This window comes from Gorilla gorilla, chromosome 17 (assembly GCF_029281585.2).
Source record: "Gorilla gorilla gorilla isolate KB3781 chromosome 17, NHGRI_mGorGor1-v2.1_pri, whole genome shotgun sequence".
Taxonomy (NCBI): domain Eukaryota; kingdom Metazoa; phylum Chordata; class Mammalia; order Primates; family Hominidae; genus Gorilla; species Gorilla gorilla.
The window spans coordinates 38,039,499-38,058,781 of record NC_073241.2 but is presented as its reverse complement, the minus strand read 5'-3'; the positions used below and the strand labels follow the sequence as shown (position 1 = coordinate 38,058,781).

The 19,283-nt window shown below is 42.2% G+C and overlaps 1 long non-coding RNA gene and 1 pseudogene across 2 annotated transcripts; both read left to right on the top strand.

Moving 5' to 3' along the window:
- Positions 1-455: 455 nt before the first annotated feature.
- LOC109023972 (uncharacterized) lies at positions 456-13,577 on the top strand. Of its 2 annotated transcripts, XR_008673581.1 has the most exons (7): positions 456-715; positions 1,961-2,056; positions 7,430-7,597; positions 9,737-9,853; positions 10,004-10,161; positions 10,253-10,340; positions 12,714-13,577. It is a non-coding gene; the product is annotated as an uncharacterized lncRNA (long non-coding RNA). The 2 variants fall into 2 exon arrangements; XR_008673582.2 differs by lacking the exon at positions 456-715 and having other exon boundaries at positions 1,749-2,056.
- On the top strand, positions 3,976-4,410 carry LOC101133531 (protein MIX23-like; annotated as a pseudogene).
- Positions 13,578-19,283: the final 5,706 nt, after the last annotated feature.

Sequence of the window (19,283 nt, the reverse complement as noted above, 5' to 3'; positions counted from 1 at the left end):
TTCCCTATCCACTGCAATGCAGAGGCCTTTCCCTCAGCAGCAGTTTTCCCCATGGATTAAAAGTTATGAAAGTGGCCGGGTCCGGTGGCTCACACCTGTATTCCCAGTACTTTGGGAGGCCAAGACAGGCGGATCACCTGAGGTCAGGAGTTCAAAACTAGCCTGGCAAACATGATGAAGCCCCGTCTCTACTAAAAATACAAAAGTTAGCTGGGCTTGGTGGCATGCGCCTGTAATCCAGATACTTGGGAGGCTGAAGAAGGAGAATCGCTTGAACCAGGGAGGCGGAGGTTTCAGTGAGCCGAGATCAAGCCACTGCACTCCAGCCTGGACAGCGAGACTCCCTCAAGAAAAAAAAAAAGAAAAATAAAAAAGAGTTGTGAAACTGCCCATCTAAATAAACCTTAAAGGTAAATTCTGTTGGAAAAGTTCTTGTCTTTTCTGTAGGTGTACTTTGTGCTAGTTTTGGGGGACTTTGACCTTTGATTCTACCACTATACTTACAATTTTCTAAAGTTGCCAAGAGAATAACAGATATGTGTGACATGCGTGGCATCATCTAATCCTCCTAATGTGTTCTATAATTGCAGATGCCATCAACCTCAGAGGGGAGTATTTACCTTGAAATGGCTCACTTCCTGAGGAACAAACTTGCTGGATCTAGTTTACAGAAACCTGATTCTGGGTTCCTTTGGGAAGGAGCATTATGGGCCTGGTGAGAGCAAATGACTTTCAAGTAGAAAGCTATGGCCAGAGAGGCTGCAGGAATATCTGTGAACCCAGAGGAAAGACCAGGGAATCCTGTGTGAGGCAGTGGGGCTTCAGCGGGAGTAGGAGTGGGTAGCCTCTCTCAAATGACTTCTCCTGTTGTTTGTGTTTCTCCAGTGTGGGTGCTGGAGAGCATAACTGATGAGGAGGACTCTCCAGGTAGGGAACTGCTTTCCAGGTGGGACTCAGTGGGCAAGGGTTCCCAGGGGCCTTCAGGGTATTCCTGCTGCTTGGGAGGCTGAGAGAGGGGGCATAGAATCAAAAAGAAAAAGGAAATATGTGTAAAGTTTGGTTTGGTCTTTTCCAAGTTTATTGGCGTAGTGGTGAGAACTGTCTCTATGGGCTATGAGGGTGCCGTGTTGTTTAAAGATGATCTTTCCCAAAACACCTTTTCTGCCTCTGCATCTGCCAAACATCACAGCTTCTGCGCTGGATTAGTCAGCACTCCTTGATATTGTGCAAAAGAGGTTTAGGGTCCCCTCAACCTGTGGTGGAGGGAAGGTGAGGGCCACGCCTCTCACAGGCACATGCTTGAACCTGGAGACAAAGTACTCCTAGGGTTTGCCCAGGGCTGTAGGAAACCTTGATGATCATCCTCTGAATTTTTAGGACTTTTAAAAGCACATTCATGTTTCTGTCCTTGCTGTTGACTCCTGGTTCGCCCAGGAAATCCTGGTTCACCCAGGGATCGCCCAGGGTGGATGACAGAGGGAATATTCACTCTGGGTTCACTGCTGGAGCTCCAGTGCCCTGGGAGGGGAGAGGAGAAGCCTGACCTTGAGCACAGCTCCAGCCTCCACTCCCCACTCCTATCGCAGGCTCTGGGCTGTGGTTTCATTTTCCCCAGTTCTCTAACTTCTCAGGAAGCCCAGAGTTTCTCCCTAAAGAAAGATGGCCCTGCACTCTTTCCTCTCCTCCAAAATTAGGCTTCAGTAGTTGTCCTCTAAGTTGATATTTAGAATTTAAAATCTAGACTTCTTGGATCACCAAGAAATATGCAGGAAGTTCCACGTGATCTCGTGTGTGATAGCACGTAAGTTAGTGCTACAGGTGACAGTTTTATTTTTGGAGGAGTCTTATTTTACATAGGGAAATAGAAAACTAAGTGGCCTCCCTTGAGGCAGCCCGAGGGCTCCACTGGACCCAGAACTCTGAGTTCTGATGCTGCCTATCATTTGCTTTTCCTCATGAGCTCCTGGACCACCTCATATCACCAGCACCCTCTACCCAAGGTCCTGGAGCCAACACTGGAGTAAAAGAGCACAAGAGAGCTCCTTAGAGGTGGAAGGTAAGACAGCCCTGCTTTCTCCCTGAGATTTCTCTGCAAAAAGTGCAGACAAAAGTGAATTGGAACCCCTCAATGGGGTTCCATTGGAATTATCTACAGAGTTTTAGAGTGGGGAAGGATAGCAGAGAACATTTAATTCAACCTTTTCTCCTCCCAGATACAAAAATTGGGGTTATACCTTTAACCCCAATTAAAAAATAGTAGTTTCTTCATCATTACAGATGTCCCTGTATTTTTGTTTTTTGTTTATTTGTTTGGTTTTTGTCTTTTGTTTTTGACGGAGTCTCACTCTGTCACCCAGGCTGGAGTGCAGTGGTGTGATCTCGTCTCAGCTCACTGCAACCTCCACCTCCCAGGTTCAAGCGATTCCCCTGCCTCAGCCTCCCAAGTAGCTGGGACTACAGGCACATGCCACCATGCCTGGCTAATTTTTTATATTTTAGTAGAAATGGGGTTTCAACATGTTGGCCAGGATGGTCTTGATCTTCTGACCTCGAGATCCGCCCACCTCAGCCACCCAAAGTGCTGGGATTACAGGTGTGAGCCACTGCACCCCGCCCCTTACCGTCTCTTATTTCTTCCTCTACTTATGCTCTCTGCCCTAAATGGGGTCCTGAGGACCGTCCATCAGTGTCTTCATAGAGAATGGAATTTGTACCTTCTCTGTGGGATAATGCATTGCCTCTACACAGTTCATGCATATTCTATGAAAGCAGTATCCAGCCATTAACACATTACTACAGTGTTTACCAATGGCATTCAGTAAGAGTTTGGACATGATGGACAAGGACAGACTCAGAAGGGACTAATTTCAAGAGGGTACTTTGTCAGGTCAGGCCAAGGGTCCCTGAGGGCAGTGGGGTGAAAGGCAGCAGCCAAAAAGGATGTTTGACATTTTCTCATTTTCCGTTCACAATTTTCAAATAGACCTATGTTGTCACAGGAATTTGTAAAACATCTCAAAATTAAATTTTAACACATGTATAGAAAGCAGGGAAAACACGAATGTACAGCTCAGTGATTCCTCACAAAATGAGCACCCATGCACCCCTAGTCAGGTCAGTATTCCAGACCCACTAGCCACCTTTGGGTCCCTTCTGAAGGTGACTGCTGTGACTTCTAATGCCCTGTTTAGACTTCTCCAGGTTTGGATAATTATGCATAGAAGAAGTCAATATGTATTGCTTGGTGTCTGGCTTCTTTGCTCACGTTGTTTTAGAGATTCAGTCATGTAGTTAAGCATAACCATAACCCTTTCGTTTCCTCACTGTATAGTATTCCACTGCGGTCACATGTTGTAATTTATCCATTACTATTGATGGACATGAGGATTTTTTTATAATTTTGGCTATCACAAATAATGCTGCTTTGAGCATTTTTGTCAATGTTTTTGAATAATGCAGGCACCCATTTCTGTTGAGAAGATTGTGAGAAGGGTGCATATCTTTTATTTTCATTAATAACACCAAACTTTTTCCTAAATGGTTACATTAAATTATGCTCCTTTAACAGCCTATGAGAGTAGCCATTTCTCCAAATCCTTGTCAAGTTTTAGTTTTATCTCTCATTAAGAGTTGAATTACTCTGGTTAGTCTTTCATTTGAATAGCCTTTTATTTTTAAAATGTAACAAAGAAAAGAAACTTCATCTTATTCTAATTATGTTAATTTTCATAATCAAATTCAGCACACCATCAGGCATCTCGAACAGATAAGTGGTGGTAGCTTACTTTTTCCTGAGCAATGCACACATTTTCCATTTACAAACATTAATATGACCGGGCACAGTGGCTCATGCCTGTAATCCCAGCACTTTGGGAGGCAGACGCAGGCAGATCACTTGAGGCCAGGAGTTTGAGACCAGCCTGGTCAACATGGCAAAACCCCATCTGTATGAAAAATATAAAAATCAGGTCCAATATGGCGGCACCCAGTGGCGGTGTGAACTGTGAGGAATTCACCGAGTTCCAGGAATTACTCAAGGTGATGAGGCCTATCAATGACAGAATACTACATGAATTAAACACTATGGGTCCAACAGCTTCCTTTGCAGGGAAAATTGATGCCAGCCAAACCTGTAAACAACTTTATGAGTCTTTGATGGCAGCTCATGCCAGTAGAGACAGAGTCCAAAAAAATTGTATAGCCCAGACTTCAGCAGTAGTAAAAAACCTCTGAGAAGAGAGAGAAAAGAATTTGGACGATTTAACGTTATTAAAGCAACTTAGAAAAGAGCAGACAAAGTTGAAATGGATGCAGTCAGAACTGAATGTTGAAGAAGTGGTAAATGACAGGAGCTGGAAGGTGTTTAATGAATGCTGCTGAATTCATTTCAAGCCTCCAAAGAATGAATAAAGAGAGATTCTTTTTTTTTTTTTTTAAGGACTGGGTCATCTCATAAGAGCTAAGCATGACAGATATCAACAGGGCGGGCTTCCTAGGATGATTTCTCAGCCAACAGTCCAAGACCTTTTGTTGATTTCAGCCCCACTTAGCCAAGACCTCAAGTATAAATTCTGATAATTATGGAGAAATCAACTGCTATTTTATACTGATTCTGTTAAAAAAAAAAAAGTTTTGTAACTATTAAAATAATTTTCTGAAAAAAAAAGAAAAACATAAAAATTAGCTGGATGTGGAGACACATGCCTGTGGTTCCAGCTACCAGGGGGCTGAGGCATGAGAATTCTTGAACCCAGGAGGCAGAGGTTGCAGTTAGCCGAGATCATGCCACTGCACTCCAGTCTGGGTGACAAAGCAAGATTCTGTCTCTTAAAAAAATTAATATATCAATCATTTTGAATTGTAATCTTTCTGTAATGCTTCCTTTTAACATTTACAAACAGAGGAAACTAAACTATTGAAATTTTGTGAAGTAGTAAAATTAAGATTTCAGCTGTGCCCCTTATCCTGCAATACTCATTTGTCAGTGCCTTTAGGACTCATGTCACATGGATTAAACTTAGAGTGAAACACAAAGCCAAAATTATGGCCGGGGGGTTGTTGACTCACATGACCTCTTCAGGAGGCAGTTTGGTTCTGCCAAGGTTAAAGATAGTGTAACTTTCTAGCCATCCTACTTCCAGGAATGCTTCACCAGATACAATCATGCATGAGTGCCAGGAGCAATGCAGAAAAAGCTGTTCACTGCAGCATGGTTTCAATAGCAAGATTACTTTATAGCTCTTAAATAATGAAATGGATTTACATTTGAAATGCAGAATGGTAGCTAAGATGCATTGACCAGTGATATATGCAGAGCTACAGAAGACTTTGTATAAATATAATCATGCAGAAGCATGCGTTCCTGGTGCTTGTTTGTATTTGCAGATACAGTGCAGGGATGATGTGCAAACAAAAATGCTGACTTGGTGTTTGGGAGTTCAGAGTGGAAGGGAAAGTTCCTTTCAAACCCTTTCAGATATTTAGAATAATTTCTAACCATAAATATGTAATACATTTAGAAATCTAGGTTAATAAGAAAAGCTTACAGTTCCTGTTCTTCTCCTGGGCACATGTCTGGTGGACATGGGGCTGTCATAGTAAGTAATGTGTGCAAACTGAGACAAATCCAAGAATGGGAGTCTGCTTTTTTCATCAAATAATTCTTAAGAGAAGTAGTGTGGTGGTTATTGCTCATTGATATATTACAAATATGTACTAGATAATAATTTCTGACATTTGAACTGTATTTACACATGTTGAATTGAAATACCTAGATAAAAATTGAAATACATAGATAAAATATTGTGACTAATATAGGCAAACAATTTTTTTTTGGCATTTTACAAACTGATCATCATTCCTCATGGCACAGGTTCATGTGATATCAAGTAGCTTGCTTTGTTTGGGAAAGGCAATGATGACTGCAAGAATCACTTCAAAAACTAAAGTGCAATGGAGATTTCAACTGTGTTCTGTTTAATATTTGAATATTTAATTGCATTCCCAGGTTATTTCTCATCCTAATAGTTCTCACCCACATCATGTGGGTCCCATTAGTACGGGTATCTCCGAATGCTCCACTCTTCCATTACATTGAGTCAATTGCTCATGACCTTAGGCCTCCAATTGGGGCTATTTTCCTGCTATCCATCTCCTGGTGTATAGTAAAAGAGCCAATGAGCAGATAAGTGAATACTGAAAAACATTTTTCCTGCTGGAGTGAGAAATAAATGGTTTCTTTCAATAGGGTAGTAAAATGTATCTTTCCCAACCTATTTATATGACTCAAAGCCCAGATGTGGTTAGCCTTAATTCCTGATTGTCATCTATGTGTGTAAATACATAGCACATACATATTCTAGTCTCTATTTCTTATGAAATGTTTTTGTCTCCCATGGCACAGTGCAGAAGAACACAGGTGTTTATGTCAGACAGCCAGGGTCCAATCCTGCTTCTGCTGTAGTGCAATGTAGGTAATATCTGGCCTGCATTTGGTTTATATGTAGGAACTCTGTCTTGGTTTAATGATTTTTAAATGCTACTAAATTCAGCTTCAGAGGAAGCTGTTTAGATTTGTAGAAAATGGAAACTTTAAAAAATTTTCTTCCCAGAAGCCAAGAACACTTGACTCATGTCAAGTCTACCTATTTATCCACCTGTCCATCTGTCTGTCCATCCACCCATCATCCAACCATGGAACTCAGTGCCAACTCCTGAGGTGATAATGCATTACGGACTCTCCTGTTCTTTGTAGTCACATATTAAAGTGTTCATAAGTTGACCTTGATTGTGATAAGCATCAAGCCCACTTTCTCCAACACTGTGGATTGCTATCCCCCAAAACCCCCTCCAGCTCAATCAGGCAGGCGGGCTCCTGCACTTCATAACAAGCTTACTAGAATATTTCCACTACCTACGCAAGAGGGAAAAAAAGTTGTCTATTCTTTAATATTTTGTTTTAGCATGACATCTTTCATGAAAATTTCTCCAGTAGCCACTCCCAGAGCTTGTTTTTCCCCTAATATTTTAAAACCACTGAAAAGGTTTCACAATATGCCATGTCATCTGGCACAATACATTGATTGCCTTGTCTTCTTTGGTTTGGTTTTGATTCTTCAAATTGACTTAAGGATCGGTACTTTCTACTCTGTTTATTGCATCTGTGCTCCTGAGGAAGATTAGCCTCTGGTTTTCCTCTAGGATTGCAAGAGACAACCCTGCTTTAGAGATGAGAAATCTGACACTCTAGAGGTGAAACACTCACCTAAGAGGACCAGGGAGTTAAGTCCATGTTTTATGCCAAAGCCCATTGTTTTCCCGCAGCCATGACATCATTTCTTACTGTATTGGTAAACACTTGGTAGAGACACTCACCTTTAAAATCTCCTGTGGTTGGTGGTTTCGTGAGTATGTTGTGTGTTCCTGGCAGGGTATTGTACAGCACTGCCTATGAGGCATGGAGGAGTCTCACATGAAGGCCGCCTGCATCCTGGGGGAGTTGCTGAAGCTGCTGCCCACGTTTCTCACAGGGAGGCCAGGGAAGATCAGCCCCATTCTGTACACAGGCAAGCCATGAACTGAGGACATCCCTTTCAGGGTATGAATTCTGAGGAATGTTTCTAAGGTGTAGAGAAACATGAGAAACTAGAAATCCATTATGTCTGGAGGTAAAAACAGAAGACCAGAGGGACAGAAGAGCTTGTGCAGCGGTCAGAGGCAGGGATATTTGGTGTGTTTGCTGCTCTGCTCACCTCGCTCTTCAACCTCCCTGCTGGATTTTTAAAGTCATTTGGGTCTGGGTGTCCCATTTTGGTGAGTGGCTTGGACTGGAGTAAGTCCATAGAGTATGGCAGAGGGTACTGAAGGCTGAGGTAGAATGAGGTAAATGGGAATTGGATAAGATGCACTGGCTGCATTTGGTGACATTTCTCCCTGAGTAGGTATTCAAATATGCACTGCCACTTCTTGGTGCCCCTGAGACAGCTGGAGAACTGAACTGACTTTCACTGCTCTGTAATCAGATTGTTTGTAGTAGTTTAATTTACTCATCAGGTGACAATAATTATTGAAAATATTCCTAAAATGAACTTTCTGCCATTATTATGAATAGCGAAGAAAATTGAAGCTTTCTTGGGAGATCAACAAAATGCTGACTTGGTTTCTATGTATGCCTCATGGGTCATAGCACCCAGCCACTAGCCAGTGCTTGCACCCTTTGCTGGCCCCAGGACTAGGAGGTCAGGGTAGCCTCTCTGATGAGCCTCTGACCTCCAGCCTCAGTAGTGGCAGCACCCCTTCTCCATGGACTTCCACACCAAGGTCCAGAAGCAGGTGTCAGGGAGAGAGAGAGAGACCGAGCTCCTCCTCACAGGCGGTTGCCGAGGGCCCCCTGGGCTCTGCCTAGAATGCTCTTGGAGAAGTGCAGATGGAGAAGCGGATTAGAGGCTCCAGTGGTTGGTTCCAGTGAAACTAATCAGAGTGCTAGAGTGCCAGAGACAGGAGAAGACATTTAGGTTAATTTTATCTCTTTCCACATACAAAAACTAAGGCCCAATTTTTAAATGAAAATTGTTTTTCTTCTTTTAAGTGTCTCTAATTGTACCTGACTTTTGCTGACACTCCCGACGTTCAACCATATATTCACAAAACTTCATTCATATTTTTCATGAGGGATGCATTTTTCGCCTGCTCCGACAGGCGAATGCACCATCCAGATGTCCCTATATACATCACATGAAGGAGGTAACAGATGAGTCATGCACACACTAACACAGATGAGTTTATCAAACGCAGCCATTAAGGATGGGCCCATGTTACCAAGGGACAGAGTGGGGGAAGGTGCTCATTCCAAGAGGCTGCTGCAAGAGTTCAGTCAACCCAGGACACCTAGAGCCATCTGGGCCTGAAGCCAGGGGCTGGCAAGTGACAGAATGGACCACAGAGTCTTCTCTTTCTCCTTCCACATTTTCAATAGACCATATACTGTCATAGTATTTTGTGAAACATTTAAAAATCTAAAGTACAACATATACACAGAAAACACATGAAACCTAATATACAGCTCTGTAATTTATCACCAAATGAGCACCCATGTAACTGCAAGTCAGGTCAAAAACTAGAAGTTACCTGCACCCCAAAACTGTCCTTGTATCTCCTCCTTTCCAAAGCTAGCCACTACAACTTTGTGTGCTAGAGTTCGCTGTCTTTTAGTTTACGCTTATTATAAATAGAGTAACTCAGGATGTGTGTTCCTTGATTTCCAGAGGCTTTTGCTCATAATAAGTTGGAAACATTCAGCTCTGTGGCCGTGTGTAGCTGTAGCTCATTCATTGTCTTGCTACACAGCATTCCACTGTCATCCGATGTTACCTTTATCCACTCTGCTGTTGATGGGCATTTGACTTGAGCATCTCTATTTACCTGGTGCACATGGACATGCATTGGTGTCACATATATTGCTAGGAGAGTATATATCTTTTACTTTGAGTTCTTTAAAAATTGAATAAATTGGGTGGAAAGGAATGTTGGAAAATATTCTAACAGAAAAACAATTGGATTTTGGCTCTTTTAAAAATGGTCATATTGATAAAGTGGCATTTTAGTTAAGTGTGATAAAAATGATATGGTTCGGATGTACCATTTTTCTTTTTGTTGTTCCAATCTGTGGAGTGTATCGGTTTAAATAATGAAAACATGTTCTATCATCCCAGCTTCACACTTGCTGTTTCTTTAACAGCCTTCCCAATGGGGCAGGATGGAAGTAGGAGCCCCACTAGTCTCCCCTTAACCTGGAATCCCCCACTATCCACAGCTCGCTCATTGGAGGGGACACACTGGGCACCCAGGCCTCAAGGTAAGGACACGCTCCATCACCTAGAGGTGTAGTGCCTGGGAAGACCAACCTTGGAGGGGCACTGCCGGCTTTACAGGGACAGAGGTGTCGGGAGGGACTGACCACCGATTGGTAAGGCTGTGCTTTGTTGGTGACGTGATTGTTTCACAGGTAATTGGGGAGGGACAGTCCCAAGGCCTCACCTGCCCCTGGTCCTGGCTCTGCACAAAGGCAATAAGAGAGGGATGGTGCTAAGAAGGATGGCGTGCTGCTGTGGAAGATGCTGGACTGAAATTCAGAAGGCCAAAGATGCAGTGGTCTCATAGGAGGTATGTGACCTTTAGCATACATTTTCTTTCATTGTTGATAAATTTGATAAATTTAAATGGTAAACCAATGACTATTTTTTCTATCATGGAGCATCTACTCTCTGCTGCTCTTGCTATTCCTGTCTTTGTGGGGAAGATGGATGATTCATCTGCATATGCTGCACTGAGCAGAAGGAAAGGTACTACAAAAATATAGAGGAGGGTGAGGGAAGGGAGGGACCTTCCTCCAGGTGTATGGGGGTCCTTTGGAGGAGGTGAGCCCGTGGCACCCTGGGGAAGGAGCAGTGAGGCTGCATGCCTTCTACAGTTGAGTACATGGTGTGTCTGAGGACACCCAGGAGCGTGGCTGGTCAGTGAGGAGCCCGTGGCACCCTGGGGAAGGAGTAGTGAGGCTGCATGCCTTCTACAGTTGAGTACATGGTGTGTCTGAGGACACCCAGGAGTGAGGCTGGTCGGTGAGGAGCCCGTGGCAGAGTGAGAGGAAGCCAGGCCAGGAGGGCAACTGGAGGCCAGCCTCTGGGGGCTACTCCACATGCCATGGGAACAGCAGAGCCCAGTGGGTGGGAGGCACAGGACATACCGAAAACACATGAAACCTAAATATACAGCTCTGTAATTTATCACCAAATGAGCACCCATGTAACTACAAGTCAGGTCAAAAACTAGAAGTTACCTGCACCCCAAAACTGTCCTTGTATCTCCTCCTTTCCAAAGCTAGCCACTACAACCTTGTGTGCCAGAGTTCGCTCTCTTTTAGTTTGTGCTTATTATAAATAGAGTAACTCAGGATGTGTGTTCCTGATGGATGTGTGGCGGCTGATGACAGAACTGCAAGGAGAGCAGTGCCATGCACTGATCTTGTTCTGGGCATTGGGCTAAAGCTTTCCGTGGCTCATTCCATTTAGTGGCTGGAAGTTGCAGAGGTTTCAGAAGCTCATCCAAGATTCTGGAGCCCCCATCTCCAGCCCTAATGCTGTCCGCCTTTTCACCCAGCCACCACCTGTTTCAGGAGAACACACAGAAGTGATGACCTTTTCTGGACAGGCAGGTAAATCCTGCTGTTTTTATTATTCACGGAAAAAACACTGGCTCATGGGAGGTGGGAAGGTGACAAACTCATTCTCCCTGGACCCCAGGAACCACAGATAGGATTATACTGACTACCAGTATTTTATTCGGTTAGTTCTACCTACATGAATCCTGTAGTACTGAAATGCGTTAGGTTAGCATTTTTGGCCGATGTACTTTACATTCTGGGTTAGAGGTTTTTAAGATTCACCTGTGTAAGCTGACTTAGTTTTCTGTAAGTTTGTGAAAAAGTACAAAAATGGTGATCTCTTTTATCATACAAATAATTTCTTTTTAATAGAATGTTTTTTCTAATTAATGTATTAATGTACTTTTCATTCAACACATTCATCGCTTACATTTGAACTATTTTATGAATGAATGTTTAATTGCATAGGTGAAGATTACTAGTCACGGGCATTTTACTAACTGATTCTCATTAGGCATAGGTTCATGTGATTTCAAGGAGCTATGTTTTGTTTGGTAAAAGTAATAAAATAGCACAAGAATGAATGCAAGCACTGAAGCACGATGGAGGTGCCTATCATGACTTGTCTATGATTTACATCACTCGTTGTCTTTCCAGGTTGTTTATCATCCTGATAATTGTCATCAGCATTGTTTGAGTCCTTCTGGCACAGTTTCACAAAATGGGCAACTCTTCCGTTAGGTAGAAATAATTCCATTTGAGCCTTTAGTTGCATCTGTCTTGCAGCTTCTTCTTTTGGAAGAGTTAATTAAAGGGTAGATACATTAGAAATTTTTTTCCCATGTTAGAATGAGCAAACCACAATGTTCATTTCACTGGAGTAGCAGAATGCTTCCTTTTGACCTCCCAAGCTCATCTCAGTTTCACTGCAGTAGCCCCATTTCCTAATGCTCACCAAAGTGTGTAAATACAGAGGGCGTTCCTGTAGTCAGGTGTTTCTATTTCTTATGATCTGTGACATTTATACATAGCACAGTGCTCAGCAGCACAGATTTGGGAGTTAGGATGCTTGGATCCAGTCCTTACTCTGATACTGAAAAGAATTGTGATCTTGAGCAAATCCCTTGAATCTATGTAAAAGTATTATAATTCTACCTTATTTTTGAGGTTCCTGAGACGATTAAAGTTTTTTTTTTAATGAAGCCCTGGAGCACTAGATGTACCCTTATCATTATTATTATTATTTTCAGGTGTTGGTCAGGTTCAGAGACATTAATATCTCTTTGTCTTTATCTTCATCTCTCAAAATCATCTGCTTGCCTTTATGCAATACTGTTTTTCTTAAATGTAATTCCTTGCACAGGAAGACTGGGGATTACCACCAAATTTTGAAAGTAAATAAAAAGCTCTTAATTATCAAAAATTTTAATGGAACTGTCAAAACCACCTAATATCAACTTTCTAAATTGTATAACATAAGTCAGTTCTGTTTATTCTACAAAGTGAATATTTTTGAATCTATGTATAATTAATTATATTAATTACATTTTTCAAGGAAACCCACCATTTTGGATCATGGAGTGCAGGATTTATGAGTCTCCTGGAGGCTGGAGAATCAAAATACAAAGCCGTGTTCCAGCTCTGGAGTGCAACAGCCCACTACTAAATACACATGTATTTGCAGCCTTTTTGGCTCAAGGCTAGACGCTTGTCAGTCCTTAGGTTGAGAAAGCAGGCATGGTGACAATTATGACCTCTCCTATTTCCTCAAATCTCTAATTTGTTCTTGCTTCTAATGCAGGATACCCTCTGAGGTCAAATCATTGGACTTGTGGCCATGAGACCACAGACTTTGCCTGGCTTCCAGTGACTGTCCAAGATGACCGGTGGAGTGCACCGCCTGTACTTGGACATCACTGTCTTTTCGGATCCATACCTGTCATCCTTGGAATTTCCCCTGTATCCAAACCTGTTCCTGATACAGGTGTGAGTAATGAGTAAGGAATTTATGGTTTTATTTAAAGATAGGAGCTTTGCTTTTTAAAACTGCTGCTCATGTACAGGTCCCAGGCCAGTGGAATCATGGCAACACAGATTCCCAGAGCTAGAAGGAACTTGTGGTATCATTCAGTCATCCAATCAAATAATATTTGCACCTAATCTGTACAAGGAACCAGTGACATAAGGAATAAAGGATTAGAAAATGGGCTCCACATAAAATTTTTTTAAAGGAAAACCTCACAATGCAATTGAGAGGAATATTTGCACCGTTCTTTTTGGATATCAGGAAGTAAATAGTGTTCCCCATGAGAATGGGAAAGACTTCACAGCGGAGCTGTCATCTGGGCTGGACCTATTTGTGGGTGAGTAGCATTTCACACACAGCATGCACCAGCACAGAGATAAAAAAAAAAAGTTTATGGAAACTGTGAGCAGAAAGAAGCAAAATGAAACACTGAAGTGTGCTTTTGTCTTTCAGGTTGTCACAGATGTTTAATACAGGTTAGCATCCCGAATCCAAAAATCTGAAATCCAAAATGCTCCAAAACCCAAAACATTTTCAACTTCTAAATGATACCCAAAGGAAGTGCTCGCTGGAGCATTTCAGATTTCAAATTTTTGGATTTGGAATTCTCAATCAGTAAGCATATATAATGTAAACATTCTGAAATCTGCAAAAACCCAAATCGGAATCACTTCTGGTCCCAATCATTTCAGATAAGGGATACTCAGCTCTCATGTGTAACATTCAGTGTTGGTGAGTATGGGGGGTAACACCCACTCTCTGTAACTGCTAGAAGCATATGAATTTGTATGATTTGTAAGAGGGCAATTTGGGAGGACCTATCTGTTTTAAAATTCTCCTAACCCATGGATCTCATCCCATTTCTAGAGTCTTTTATGTAAAATATTTCTACCATTAGGAGAAATATATGCAAGGGGACTTTCTATGTAGCAATGTTTTAATAAAATAGAAAATTGGGACAAACCAAATTTCCATCACAAAGGAAATATACACACAAATAATAATACACTGAATATCATGCAGGTTTTAAACATCAGAAAAGGGCTCAGCTTCTGATCTCCAATGATGGTGTTGAAGTGGGTAACAGCCGGTTTACACTTGGTTTTCATGTGGGAACTCTGGGTGTCTGCCTTAGTTTAATGATTTTATATGCCACTAAATTCAGCTAATGAAAAGCTGTTCCATGCATGGCAAAACGGAACTTGAAAACAGGTTCTTGTCAACAATCGAGTGGACCTGTTTTATGTACAACCCACGCCTTCATCTGCCTGCCCCTCAGTCTGTCTGTCCTCACAGTCCTCATTCATTAGTGGAACTGAGTGCCCACTGTTGGGTTGACGATCAATTCCATAACCTCCCTGTTCCTAGTCACACATTAATTCTTCAATACATCCCTTTGGATCACTTGGGATTAAACCTCCATCTCCAATTTCTTCCCCAGACGTATTTCTCACTCTTCTCCCAGCACACCCTTCAGCCCATCCATGCAGGTTTCTTTGCTTTTCCCACTTTACACCAAACTCTCTGTTTTTTTGTTGTTGTTGTTGTTGTTGTTGTTGTTATTGTTGTTGTTGTTGAGACGAAGTCCCGTTCTGTCACCCAGGCTGGAGTGCAGTGGTGCGATCTCGGCTCACTGCAAGCTCCACCTCCTGGGTTCACGCCATTCTCCTGCCTCAGCCTCCCGAGTAGCTGGGACTACAGGCGCCTGCCACCACGCTCGGCTAATTTTGTTTTGTATTTTTAGTAGAGACGGGGTTTCACCGCCTTGGCCAGGATGGTCTCAATCTTCTGACCTCGTGATCTGCCCACCTGGGCCTCCCAAAGTGCTGGGATTACAGGCGTGAGCCACCGCGCCCGGCCCGAACTCCCTGTTTTTACTACAACTTTTACCTCCTCTTCAAGACAAAACAAGCAAACAAAACTGTAACAGTATTTTTAAACTTAGCTGTAATCTTTCTTCCTTCGTGAACATTTCCCCAAAAGCCATTCCCATGGCTCTGTGTGTTCCAAATATTTTTAAATATTAGGTATAAGGTTGAGTGTTTCAGGATATGCTGTTTTGAGCTGTACACTAACTGTATTGTTTGTATTGATTCTTCACATTTGAGGCATGGTCATTGCCTCCCACTCCTTTGGAGAGTTGATGTCAGTGCTCCTGAATAAGATCGGTGCACAGTTTTTCTTTTTATACTTAATTTTTTGGTTTGGTATTAAAATTACAGTGTTTTCATCAAATTAATTGTAACTAGCCCCTTTCATCAATTTCATGGAAATATTTCAATCAGATTTGAATGCAACTGCATGGTAATTTTGGTATTTAGCCAATAATACTATTAGGGGTGTGTGTGTGTGTGTGTGTGTGTGTGAGAGAGAGAGGAGGTGGGAGGTGGAGGGTGGGATAAAGAAAGGGAGAGAAAGACGGAGACGAGGAAAGATACTTCTTAACTACTAATTAAATTTATATAATGGCTATTGAAGTATTTAGAATTTTTATTTCTTCATGAATTCATTTTAGAAAATTATACCTTCTAAGATTTTATCTATTTTTTACACATTTTAAATGTCTCAGCATAAATTTCCTCATAATATCAACTGTCTGTTTTGTAATCTCTGCTACCTCTATAATTATGTCTTTTTATTAAGTTCTGATATGAATTTTTGTGATTTCTCTTTTTTTCTTGATAATACACTTTTCTCAAAAACAGCTGTTGGCTCTGTTACCCCTTCCCACTATTGTCCTTATTTTCTCTTTCATTAATTTCTCTTCTCATCTGTTATCCTTCCATTACATTATTTGGATTTCTCCTGATGTTATTTTTTTCTAACTTAAGTTGTATACTTAATTTTTACCTTTCTTTCCTATTTATTTTTGAGACAGAGTCAGGCTTCGTTGCCCAGGCTGGAGTGCAGTGGCAGGATCTCGAGTCACTGCACCCTTTGCCTCCCAGGTTCAAGTGATTCTCCTGCCTCAGCCTCCCCAGTAGCTGGAACTACAGGTGTGCACTGCCACATCTGGCTAATTTTTGTACTTTTAGTAAAGACATAGAGACGGGGTTTCACTATGTGGGCCAGGCTGGTCTCAAACTCCTGACCTCAAGTGATCCTCCCACCTTGGCCTCCAAAAGTGTCAAGTTCCTAATTTCAATAACTCATCTCACAGATTGCTCTCACATAATGCTCTTTGCTGCATCTCCCAATTTTCAGTTTGCACAATTTTTATTATTTATTAGTAAGTGTTATCTAATTTCATTGTGATTCTTACAGAGACTTGAGTTTAGAACTGTGCTCTACATTTTCTCATATTGCAGCCAATGCTCCTGCGCATGAGTCTTCATATTTTGCAAGTCTACTTTGGGATAGATTTTGAGATGTTGGACAATGGGTCAAAGTGTTAGTGCTTATGCAGCTTTGCTAGATGCTGCCAAACTCCTCTCCACAGGTGCTGAGTCAGCTTTCTTCACAACAATGTGGGCACAACCACACTGACGTAGTTACATGTGACACTTCTGAAATTTTGTCTTGAAGTGGTTTCTCAGTGTAGTTTTAATGTGAACTTTTTCACATTTTGAATGAGATTAAAAGCCATTTGTTCTTTTTGTTTCTCTTTGAACTGTTTGTCTCTGACATGCTTACATGGGCTTGTTGGTAGTCTTTTCTTCCCTGTTTTTAGAGACTTATTATATATTAAGTATATTAAAACCTTTGTGTTAGGCACAGAGTTTACTCACACCACACTCTCATCAGCCTCTCTTTTATCTATTTTTTTCCTTTATAACTATTTCAGATCATGTTTCCGTCCATCCCTGAGTCACCAACCCAAGTGTAAATAATGTGGACCACTCTTCCAAATAATCTCTACAGATACTTAAAGAATTCAGAGTGTGTTTGCATTTTTGCATTAAATTATTTTCCCCCTTTAGGCCTCATCGGTTTTTTATTTTTTCTGAGATTTAAACTCATACATTTAATTTTATCCATGTGTGCCTGTGAGCCTCTTCCGTGACTTCCAACTGGTCAGCATTGCGTCAACTACACTTTCCTTATAAACCCCCTTGTGCCGAGCAGCCAGGTTGCTGCTGATACCAGCTACCTCCTACAGTGAGGACGCCTCCTACATCTTTCCTGCCTCTGAACGAGAAAGGGCTTGGTGCTTGGAGGGTGCACACTGAATGTTCCTGTGTGCTGAGGAAATCCCTCAGGATGGTTGACCTCCTAAATACTCCCAGTTGTGAGTGAGAGTTTGACTCCCCATAACCTAACTAGCAATTTATTTTGATTTTTTTAAATTGCAACATTAGTTGTCTGCTCAGCACTCACTGGTTTCATGCCTGACTGAGAAATAAGTGTGCAGTTCTGGAGTGTCCACGAGAACCCACGGGTTTCGCTTGCCCGGGCCGTGCTGGCGGGCGGACCTCCATCCCTCTCCCTGCTTCCAGCTCAAGGGGCTCTGGCTGCTCCCGCCACTCCCATCGGGCTCCGCCCCAAGCCCCATCGCGCTCCGCCCCAAGCCCCATCGCGCTCCGCCCCAAGCCCCATCACGCTCCGCCCCAAGCCCCTTTGCTTTCCCTTTGCCCTTCGTGGAGGGAGCCTCCCACAGAGATGTGCTGGGCTTCTCCACAGCCACTGCTTTTGCCTCAGGTGGATCTGAACCTATTTTCATATGACTTTTATTCATCCACATTTGCCTTCTGTAATTGCTTTGTTGTAATATTTGTCCATTTTTAATTAGGTTTCCATTTTATTTGTCTTTTCTATTTTTTTTCAGAATTCTCGGTAGTCCTTGCAAATATCTTTCCATTGTTTGATACCCTGTGCAATTTTACCTATTAAATCCTTCTTTGAACAAAACACCTTAAATACTCGTGCAGGAACTCACAAGGTTATGTGGTTTCTCAGACAGAATAACACACCATGTACTCACTTTCGTCTGTCAAATTCACAGAAACCTCAGCAAGTTTGGCATAGTAAAGCATATGAAAGTGCACTCAATCACACATGATCGGAAGAATGCATATTCAAACTAGAGTTTCTCACTTCTACACCCACCAAAATAGACACGTTATCAGAGAGAAAAATGCAGAGGGTTGGTGAGGTTGTGGAGGAACTGGAGCTATCACATGTGACTCTGGGAACATACTTAATTTCATCCACTTTGATAAATGACTTTCTAGGGTATACTAGAGTAATCGGTACCTGTGACCCTACAGTCCCACTCCTGCTACCTATGTCCAAAATACATGTATGAGGCAAGGGTGTTGGTGTCCCCCTGGGGGGCTTTATAGCAGCATCGCTTCATGTAACTGTAGCAGGACAAGCCTCAGACAAAACCCCTCAGACACCGAATTAAAGCAGGAACGGCTTTATTCAGCTGGGAGCTTTGGCAAGACTCACATCTCCAACAACTGAGCTCCCCGAGTGAGCAGTTCCTGTCCCTTTTAAGGGCTCACAACTCTAAAAGGGTCTGCGTAAGAAGGTCATGATCGATTGAGCAAGCAGGGGGTACGTGACTGGGGGCTGCATGCACCGGTAATTAGAACGGAACGGAACAGGACAGGGATTTTCACAGTGCTTTTCTATACAATCTCTGTAATCTATAGATAACATAACCGATTAGGTCAGGGGTCGACCTTTAACTACCAGGGTGTGGTGCTGGGCTGTCTGCTTGTGGATTTCATTTCTGCCTTTTAGTTTTTACTTCTTTCTTTGGAGGCAGAAATTGGGCATAAGACAATATAAGGGGAGGTCTCCTCCCTTATAACCATCATGATAAACAGAGTGAATGTAAAACATAGAGGGTGAAAACTCATTGTGCCAACTTCCTACAATGTAGATGTTATATATGGACAGGACCGAGCAGTACAAAATGCTGAATGTGTCATCACAATGGAACATAGGTGAAATTCACATGATATTCACGTGTAATTTTCATTCAGACACAAAAGAGTACATACTGTAGGTTTCCATTTATACAATGTTTAAAAATAAATTTAAAATATGTTGATCGTGACCAGAATAGTGAGTGTCTCTTGGAAGTTACTGCCTGGGAATTAGCCAAAGAGGGGCTTCCAGGGTGTTTATATCTGAGTGGTGGTAACACAG